General features: G+C 36.6%; 1 pseudogene; it reads right to left on the bottom strand.

The window, feature by feature from the left end:
* Positions 1–8,463: 8,463 nt before the first annotated feature.
* LOC100011813 (transmembrane emp24 domain-containing protein 4-like) lies at positions 8,464–9,158 on the bottom strand (annotated as a pseudogene).
* Between the last annotated feature and the right edge of the window lie 608 nt (positions 9,159–9,766).

Consider the following 9,766-nt stretch of genomic DNA (forward strand, 5'->3'; position numbering starts at 1 on the left):
AAATATTTATCTCGTTTCAAGCCTTTCTGCCACATTCTCTGAGGGATGCTCAAGGACTCCCCCCTCAATCCAGGGTCACAGGATTGCCACCAAGTCAGCTATGGGGTCTCTTTTATTCCAAATAAATGCTCACTTGCCATAGTTAGAGAATTATATATAGTTATATAGTTAGAAAGCAAGACACTTCCTAAAAATTCCACTCCTTAATCCTCCAAACTTTTTCTTATAAGTAATTGTCTGAACCATGTCAGAGCAAGGGAGATCTGCTAATGGAGCTGTTTTCCAGTAGTGTAAGGAAACTTGAATGAGCAAGACCTTTGAAGCCTCTAATTTGGTGCCAAAACTGGACTAAGGAAAAGCTGGAATGGAGTGTATTCTTATTCTTTAAGATTTTCAGGAAACAGAATCCAAGAAATTGCTTGACTAGAGATTGTGCTGTTCTCCTGAGATGGCCTCTTCCCACTTGTAAGGAATTCTACCTTCCTTCAGGGGATAGAGAGACATGATTCTATTGCAAACAGATCTCCTGTCTGCAAGGGATAAAAGAGACAGATTTTGCTATATGTCTATCTCTTTGTATTTACAGAGGACTCTTCCTCCCTTCAAAGAACAAAATCCATTCCAGTGCCCACCAATCCCCTCCCCTGGACTCTTTCTGACTGTAGAAGAGAGAGATAAGGACAATTCCAACCTGTCCCCTCTGTCTTTCTTCAAACTTGTCCTGACCTAGCTTTAGGGAAAGGACACATATGTCATTAGTCTCCCCCACTGATCCCTTCACCTGAACTGTTTGAAACTCTAAGAAGATTCCACCTTGAGGTCAAAATCCTAAGCATATTGAAAATCAATTTGAAATCACTCTCCAGTGATTAACAAAATCCTACCCACTCATATCCTCCTCATCCCAGTAATACTGAATCCTGGGATATGTGGAAGAGGCATAGAGGAAGAGAGAATTTCAAGCATGCAAGAAACAAAGCTGAGAACCTGATTTGTCAATCAAGGTGTTCATTCCAAAATAGAATGTTCCCAGGAAAGGCAGTTGGAGCCTGGCCAGGGGAGATGAACTAAGAAACTGTTTCTCTGGGGGTTACTGACCAAGGGAGAAACCTCTTCTCTGGGGTTCCTGACCAAAAGAGGCTGGCTTTTTCTGATCTAGGCAGAGAGACCTTTGGGGGAGGGGACCTTCTGGAATTAATCTGAGAAGAAATTTACTTTTGTTGGTGGCTTTGTGTAATTGGAAGAAGAAAGAAGATTTAACAGTTGTCCTCCATCTCTCTGAGTATCTCTGAGTCACAATTGTGACTGGACTGACATTTCCCAAACCCTCCTAATTCTCATTATAGATTAGGGACACCCCTATCCCTCTCACCTCAATACCCAACCTATTGTTCCCAATAAACCCCCTTACTCAAGAAAGGAAGAGTGAAGAATATTTCTCTGAAATCTCATAGTTCCCCTGAGTTACTTAGAAGGTGGCTGACTAAGACCAGGGGAGGGGACAGGGAGGCAGAAATGGTGTGGTTGGAAACTGGGAGGTTAAGGGTGGTATCAAGGGAGGAGGAGGTTAGGAAAAATATTGATCTATTAGCCATCAGCTGTGATCAATAGGCAACCCCAGAGTAACCCCTCTAGAAGCATCTCTCTATCTCTCATTATCTCTCATCTATCTCCACTATAACTAGGCTTCCTGAAGGTTCCCCTAGTACCTCTCTAGCAGCCAGAGTATATGCCAGTTATTACAACTAGAAATTGTTCCACAGATTATCTCTTTATTACAGATATCATCATTCAAAACCCTATTCTCCTTCCTCCACAGTACATTGTCTTATTCCCACCTACCCTAAACCATTTCCTGCCATGTTCCACTCTAAATCTACCTGTCCTTTCCACTTTGATCTATTTTTGATATATATATTTGATCTATCTAAGATAAGATTTATATAGTACTTCCAGGTGTGCAAAGCACCTTACAAATATTGTTTCATTTTTTCTTCACAACAGCTTTAATAAGTAGGTACTATTATCATTATTTCCATAAAATAGAAAGGAAAGCAAGATAGAAGTTAAGTGATTTGCCTAGTATCATACAATTAGTCTGAGGCAGGAATTGAATTCAGTTCTTCTCTAACCTTCCATTAATTGTTTCTAATTTATCCTGTATATTTCTTTTTTATATAGCTTACATGATGTTTCTCCTTCTAGATTGTAAACTCCTTTATAATAGGGACTATCTTTTGCCTTTCTTTGTATCTCCAGGACTTGGCATAGTAGGATTGATTGCTAATCTCTAATTCAATATTTTGGCATTATATTAATTGGAGATATTGCTCTTCTTTTTCAGGTATCTGGACCATATTTGCATCATAGAAAGAGTTTGGTTGGACTTCTTTCCTTATTTTCACAATTTACACAATATTAGAATAAATCATTCTTAGAATAAGAATATTTTAAATAATTCTCTTATAAGCCCATTTGGACCTGGGATTTTTTCTTTGGAAGTTTATGGCTTGTTCAATTTATTTTTTTCTGAGATTAAGTTATTTAAATTACTTATTTTTTCCTGTTCATCTGGGTATTTTATTTCTTTATAAATATTACTCAAATTCAATTATCAGTTCTGTTAGCATAGATTAGACAAAGTTACTAGTAGTAAATTTTCATTTCCTCCTTATTTGTTTTTGATTCTCCCTTTTAGTTTTTGACATTATCAGTTTGGTGTTTCTTTTACCAGATTATCTCATGGTTTATTTAATTTTTCAAACATTGGGTTTGGGTTTTTATGTATTGTGGTTTTTTCCCTTTTTTCAGTTTCAAGTTCAATGTATTGGTATATTTTGCTTATAAAAAAGTTTGGAAATGTCAGTTTTCCTCCAAGGATTGCTCTGACTAAATCCCAAATGTTTGGATACAATGTTAATTTTTGTTGTTTTCTGTGATGAAATTCTCTATTATTCCTATTATTTGTGGCATGAAATGAATTGGGAAATACCATGGAATTCTAGGGCCTGACAAGTTAAAGCAGGATCAATTTTAGACTCAGTTTTGGGGTCCAAGTTCCCAGTAGGGAGGAGGAAGAAATGAAGGACTTGGAAGAAAAGGCTTTGCCTACAAGAGACCAGATGAGAAAAAGGTATAATCCTTTTATTTCCATGCATTAATTGCCAGAGACCTATAAATCTAACTTTTCTAAAATTCTACTCAAGTCCTTATTTTTTAATAAGGTTTATATAGACCTAAAAGGAGGATGTTGAGTTCCAGAACTTTTACTGTCTACTTGTCCAGAATACTTTTACTGTCTATTTATCTCAATAATTAAATTAGCTTTTCTTATATTCTAAAGTGCAATGTTTCCCATGTTTTAAAGGAGTTATTCAGCAAAACTCCCACTGGTTTGAGACACTCTAATTGACATTTTTCATCTCATATCTTTTACTGCACTTTTTTTCTTCTTTTTTCTTTAATTTTTTCCCTCAGTTATATGTAAAAAATAATTTCCAACATTTTTCAAAGAATATTGAGTCTCAAATTCTCTCCCTCCAACCCCTCCAAAACTCCATGCCCCTTGATATGGTAAGCAATCTTATATAGATTGTACATGAGCAAAACATTTTTCCATATTAATCCATTTGTGGAAAGAAACTCAAATACATAGCAAAAACAAAGAAAGAGAAAAAATTTTTCTCTGGTATGGATTCATTCAAACTCAGTTATTTTCCCCTGAAAGTAGATGGTATTGTTTGTTATGAGTCCTTTGCAATAGTTTTAGATCATTTTATTGCTGAAAAATAGTTGCTATTCAGAGTTATTGATTGTAAAGAATTCATATCAATACTTTACCTGGCAAATCTTTGGTAAAGGGAAGAATTTATGAACAAACAAGAGATAGTTTTATAAGGTACAAAATGAGTTATTTTGATTATATAAAATTTAAAAGCAAAACTAATCTAACCAAATTAGTAGGGAAACAACAAACTGGGAAAAGTTTTTTATAACAAATTTCTCTGATAAAGGTCTAATTTCTCAAATTATAAGAATGCAAGCCCTTCCACAAAGAATATGAACAAGCAATTTTCAGATGAGGAAATCAAATCCATGAATAATCATATGAAAATATGTTCTAAATAACTCTTGATTAGAGAAACACAAATTAAAACAACACTGAGATACCACCTCATACCTATCAGATTGGCCAATATGAAAGTAAAGGAAAGTAGTAAATGTTGGAGGCAATGTGGCAAAATTGGGACACTAATGGTTGGTGGAGTTGTGAACTGAATCAACCATTCTGGAGGGCAATTTAGAACTATGCCCAAAGGGCTATAAAACTCTGCATACCCTTTAATCCTATAATACCACTATTAGGTCTGTATTCCAAAGAGATAAAAGAAAAGAGGAAAGGATCAACTTATACAAAAATATTTATAGAAGTTCTTTTTGTAGTGGCAAAATATTTGAAACTATGGGAATGTTCATCAACTGGGGAATGGTTGAATAAACTGTGGTACCTATTGGTGATGGAATACTATTGTGGTATAAGAAATGATGAGCAAAATTATTTCAGAAAAAGCTTGAAATAGTGGAATTATGCACCAGATATGGGAAGGGGTAGGGGAAGGTAAGGGAAAGGACATGAGTCTTGTAACCATGCGAAAATATTCTAAATCATCTAATTAAATAAAATGTTTTAAAAAAAGAAAAAGCTGGAAAGATCTGCAGGGACTGATGCAGAGCAAAATAAACTGAACTGGGAGAATATTGTATATAGTAACAGGAATACTAAACTATGTTTATCAGTGAAAACTTGACAATGCAAACTGGAACAATCCTGATAGATTTATGACAGGGAATGCTATCCATCTCCAGGGAAAAAACTGTTGGAGTCATCTTCCACATCACTATATTTATGATTTTATTTGGTGGTTTGGGTTGTATATGAATGTGCTCTTACAACAATGACCAATATGAACTGCTTTTTGTATGGCAATTAAAAAAAAATTTTTTTGTCACTGTGCAATGTTCTACTAGTTCTGCTTATTTCACTCTGCTTCAGTTCATATGTCTTTCCAGTGGATTCTTTCCATTTCTATTTTGCCTTCTCATTCCAGAATATCAAAGCAATTTTCCCTGATGACTTCTTGAAAAATGAAATCTAAGCTCTTTTTTTAAAAATCATGGCTTTCAGGTAGTTCAATAATTCTTAATTTATCTCTCCTGGATTTATTTTCCACATCATTTTTTTCCTATGAGATGTTATACATTTTCTTCTTTTTTTTCATTCTTTTGACTTGGTTTGATTGTTTCTTGATGTTTCATGGAGTCATTAGCTTCAACTTGCCCAATTCTAATTTTTAAGACATGATTTTCTTGAGTGAACTCTAGTACTTCCTTTTCCATTTAGCCAATTCTAATTTGTAAAGAGTTTTTTCCTCAGTGAATTTTTGTACCACTTTTTTCCAAAGGGCTAATTTTGTCTTTCAAAAAGTTTTTCTTTTCAGTGCATTTTTGCATATGTTTTTACATTTGACCAATTCTTCTTTTTGAGGGGTTCTTCTCTTCTTTGGATTCTGCCCCCCTTTTACCAATTGGCCAGTTCTGGTTTTTGAGATATCTATTCTTCAGCACTTTTTTGTGCCTACTTTAGCAAGCTGTTCACTCTTTATTTTTTCAAACCCTTACCTTCCATCTTGGAGTCAATACTGTGTATTGGCTCCAAGGCAGAAGAGTGGTAAGGGCTAGGCAATGGGGGTCAAGTGACTTGCCCAGGGTCACACAGCTGGGAAGTGTCTCAGGCCAGATATGAACCTAGGACCTCCCATCTCTAGGTCTGGCTCTCAATCCACTGAGCTACCCAGCTGCCCCCATTCATTCTTTTTAGATAATTTTCCTGTAGCATTGTCATTTCTTTTTCCAGTTTTTTATATGCCTCTTATTTGATTTTTTAAAATACTTTTTGAGCTCCTCCATTAATTCTTTTTGGACTTGAAAGCAATTAATATTTTTTTTGGAGGCATTGGATACAGTCGTATTGATTTAGTTTTCTTTTTCTAAGTTTGATTCTATCCTGTCACCAAAATAACTTTCCATATTGAGTTTCTTTTTGTTGTTGTTGGTGTTGTTTGCTCATTTCCATGCCTTTTTTATTTAAAAAAAAAACTGTTAGGAGTCAAGATGGTGGCTTAGAAGAAGCAGAAGCCTAACCCTCTGTGAGTATTCTTCCAAACCAATTAAAAAAAAACATTTCCAAAAAACCCAAAAAAACAGAAATTCAAATCCAACAAAAAGATAGAGCCACAGGACTCTCCTACTTATTTCAAACTGAAAGGTACATAGAGAAAGTTAGAGTATAAGGGAAAGACCCATCACCCCTCCCCCACCTACTATGCTAAAACCTGCGGTAGGACACAGGCTGTCTGTGGGATCTCAAAGCAAAGGCTGCAATTGCAACAAAGTACCTTAGTACTACCATGTAAAGCTCAAGGCTCTGACTGCAGCTGGCAGGGAGGTGGCTGGTAGAGAGAAGTAGAGGGGAGGACCAACTGGTTACTACCTTCAGCCCCCCACACCTTTATCTTCAGCCTCTGTGGGCAGGTGGGGAAGATTTGGCCTCAAGGAAGATTAGCTCAGCAAGTCAGCTCAACTTGTCTAATCCAGTATACCAGCAAAGCAAAGAAGAAGTCTCTTCAGGGCTCAAACTCACAGATCCAACAAACAAACAGAGGATGAAGTATATAGCCCACAAGGAGAGGGTAAGAAGAAAAAATATGAGTATACAACAGAAGAAAAAAAAAGGAAATTATCATTGAAAACTTCTATTCAGATAAAGAACAAAGAACAAATAGAATAGAGAAGGAACAAGGAACATCAAAGAAAAACCTCAAAAACTCCAGTGAATTGAACTCAGGCTCTAGAAGAGCTCAAAAAAGAATTAAAAAAAAATAAGACATTGAAGAAATTTGGGAAAATAACTTAAAAAGCAAAATAAGTCTTCTGGAAACAGAGACACAAGAAAATAGTATCTTAAAAGTCAGAATTGACCAGCTCAAAATTGAGGCAAAATTAATTAAATAAATTAATAAAAGATGAAAAAGAATGACTTAAAATGAAAAATAGAACAAAAGGAAAAGGAGGATCAAAAATTTAGGGATGAAATTCAGTCCTTAAAAATTGAAATTGAACAATTAGAAATTAATGACTTCACAAGGCATCAAGAATGTATAAAACAAAGTCAAAAGAATGAAAAATAGAAGAAAGTATGAACCACCTCATTGAAAAAAACAACTGACTTGGAAAATAGATCTAGGAGAGACAATTTAAGAATTATTAGACTACTAGAAAGTCATAAGGAAAAAAAAGTGCCTAGACTTCATACTACAGGAAATTACCCAAGAAAACTGCCCTGATATCCTTGAACAAGAAGGTAAAATAGAGATTGAAAGAATCCACAGATCACCTCCTACATTAAATTCCCAAATGACAACTCCCAGGAATGTTATAGCCAAGTTCAAGAGCTCCGAGAGCAAGGAGAAAATACAACAAACAGCTAGAAAGAAACAATTTAGATATCATGGCGCCCCATTCAGGATCACATAGGATCTGGCAACCTCCACATTGAAGGACCAGAAATCTTAGAATATGATATTCTGGAGGGCAAGGGAATTGGGTTTACAACCAAGAATCAATTACCCAGCAAAACTGATTATACTCTTTCAGGGGAAAGTGTGATCATTTAATAAAATAGAAGACTTCCAACTATTCCTGAAGAAAAGAACAGACTTAAACAGAAAATTTGAAGCCCAAATACAAAAGCCAAGAGAAGCATGAAAAGTTAAAAAAGAAAGAAGAAAAATGTAAGGGCTTTAATGAGGCCAAATGGCTTATATTCCTATGTAGAAAGATGACATTTATAATTCTTTCATTATCATATGTAATAATTATAATTAAATTAGCAGGTTGTTAGTAGCTTTAGTAGCTTTATCAAAGTAGAGATAATAACAAGAGGGAAATATAGGAAAGAGGTCAAGAGTTGCCTAGCCTACCACCCTATGTACCATTCTGATGGAATCCAGCTCACTACCAACAGGTTACAATCTCTAGCCAGAAGTCCATGAGAATCTCTTCAGCAAAAGTCACCGGAGCAAGAATGTGTCAGAGACACCAGAGGCACAGTAAAAGAAAGTCAGAAATTAAGGGAACCGGTGAGTGGCCTTTGCTTACTTACTTAATTTAAGGGTTGGGAGGAGCAACTGGACATGGAAAAAGGCAGGTCATAAATAAAGGATATGTCCTGATTAGCTTAAGCTCTTCCCCAGAGGAAAGAGGGAGCTTTGTGTAGGCTTTGACCAATATCCTATGACCTTGGTGGAGGTTGAGAGAGGAGGTTTTGTGTAGTTCAGTGGCTATTAACATCAGTCTAATTAGCTTGGCTGCCATGGAACCAAAATATTCCCAATTTTTTTTCATTCAAAAGCCAGGGTGTGATATGGGGAAAGTACCAAGTAAGTGGGATGAAAGCTTGTTGGCCTCAAAGAAACTCTTGAGGTGTCTCATCTGCCAGATGCCAGTGAGGATAAGGATGACAGTCTGAGCAATGGACCACCACAGCACTCTCTGGTTTGTGCTCTCCAGGTCATATGGAAGAGTTCTTCACGATACCACTGGTAGTTCTGTTCCTTTTGGATCTGTTCCACCCGATCAAGCAACTGGCAGGCACGAAGTTGTAGCTCTGTTAATTTATCGTTGGCAGCAATTTCAGGGTAGTTGTTGGTATGTTCGCCAACCTGTATACCCAGATGTACTCTAAGTTTGCCTCCCGCAAAGATGGTCATTGTAGTAGAATTAGAGTACAGGCAGATCTAGTGGTCACCTGGGGTATGGGAGGTAAACGTGAATTGGCCCTCTGAACCATACTGCTACAATAATACCACCTTTCCTTCAGGATCCTTCACTTATACATGCATCCCCAGCCCCAGGGTGGAGGGCCGAAAGGTCTCAGTCTGCTTATCCCATAGCTGAGTTCAGTAATTCCTGATAACCATGGTCTTGTCGGAAATTTCCTCAATGAAGCAGAGCTTCTCCATCTCTCTGATGTGTAAGTAAAGACCCTGCACTGAAGCAAAGGCCAGCCAAAGCAGGAGCAGCAGTGCCTGGTGCCACATCGCTTCCTGCAGCTGGGGGGTGGGGGGGCAGGAGGAGGGGGATATTGACTGAAAACAAAACACTGGAGAGAAGGGAAAGAATAAAAGGAGAAAGGTCAGGATTAAAGAAGAAAGTCAAAATGGAGGGGAATACACAGATGGTAATCATAACTGTGAAGGTGAATGGGATAAGCTTACCCATAAAGTGCAAGCAGATAGCAGAGTGGAGTAAATACCAGAATCCTGGGAAATGTCCACAAGAAACATACATGAAGCAAAGAGACACACACAGGGTAAAAGTAAGAGACTGGAGCAGAATCTATTGAACTGCAACTAAGACAAAGAAGGCAGGGGTAGCAATCATGACCTCAGACAAAGCTAAAGTAAAAATATATTCAATTAAAAGAGACAAGGAAGGATACTATATCTTGATAAAATGAAGAAATATCAGTACTCAACAGATGCACCAAATGGTACAGCTTCCAGATTATTAAAGGAGCTTAAGGAGGAAATAGATAATAAACCATATTAGTGGGGTTCCTCAACCTTTCTCTATTAGAACTAAATAAATCAAAGCAAAAAATAAATAAGAAAGAAGTAAGGGAAGTTAATAAAATTTAGAAAAATTG

The sequence above is a fragment of the Monodelphis domestica genome, chromosome 1, assembly GCF_027887165.1.
Source record: "Monodelphis domestica isolate mMonDom1 chromosome 1, mMonDom1.pri, whole genome shotgun sequence".
Taxonomy (NCBI): Eukaryota; Metazoa; Chordata; class Mammalia; order Didelphimorphia; family Didelphidae; genus Monodelphis; species Monodelphis domestica.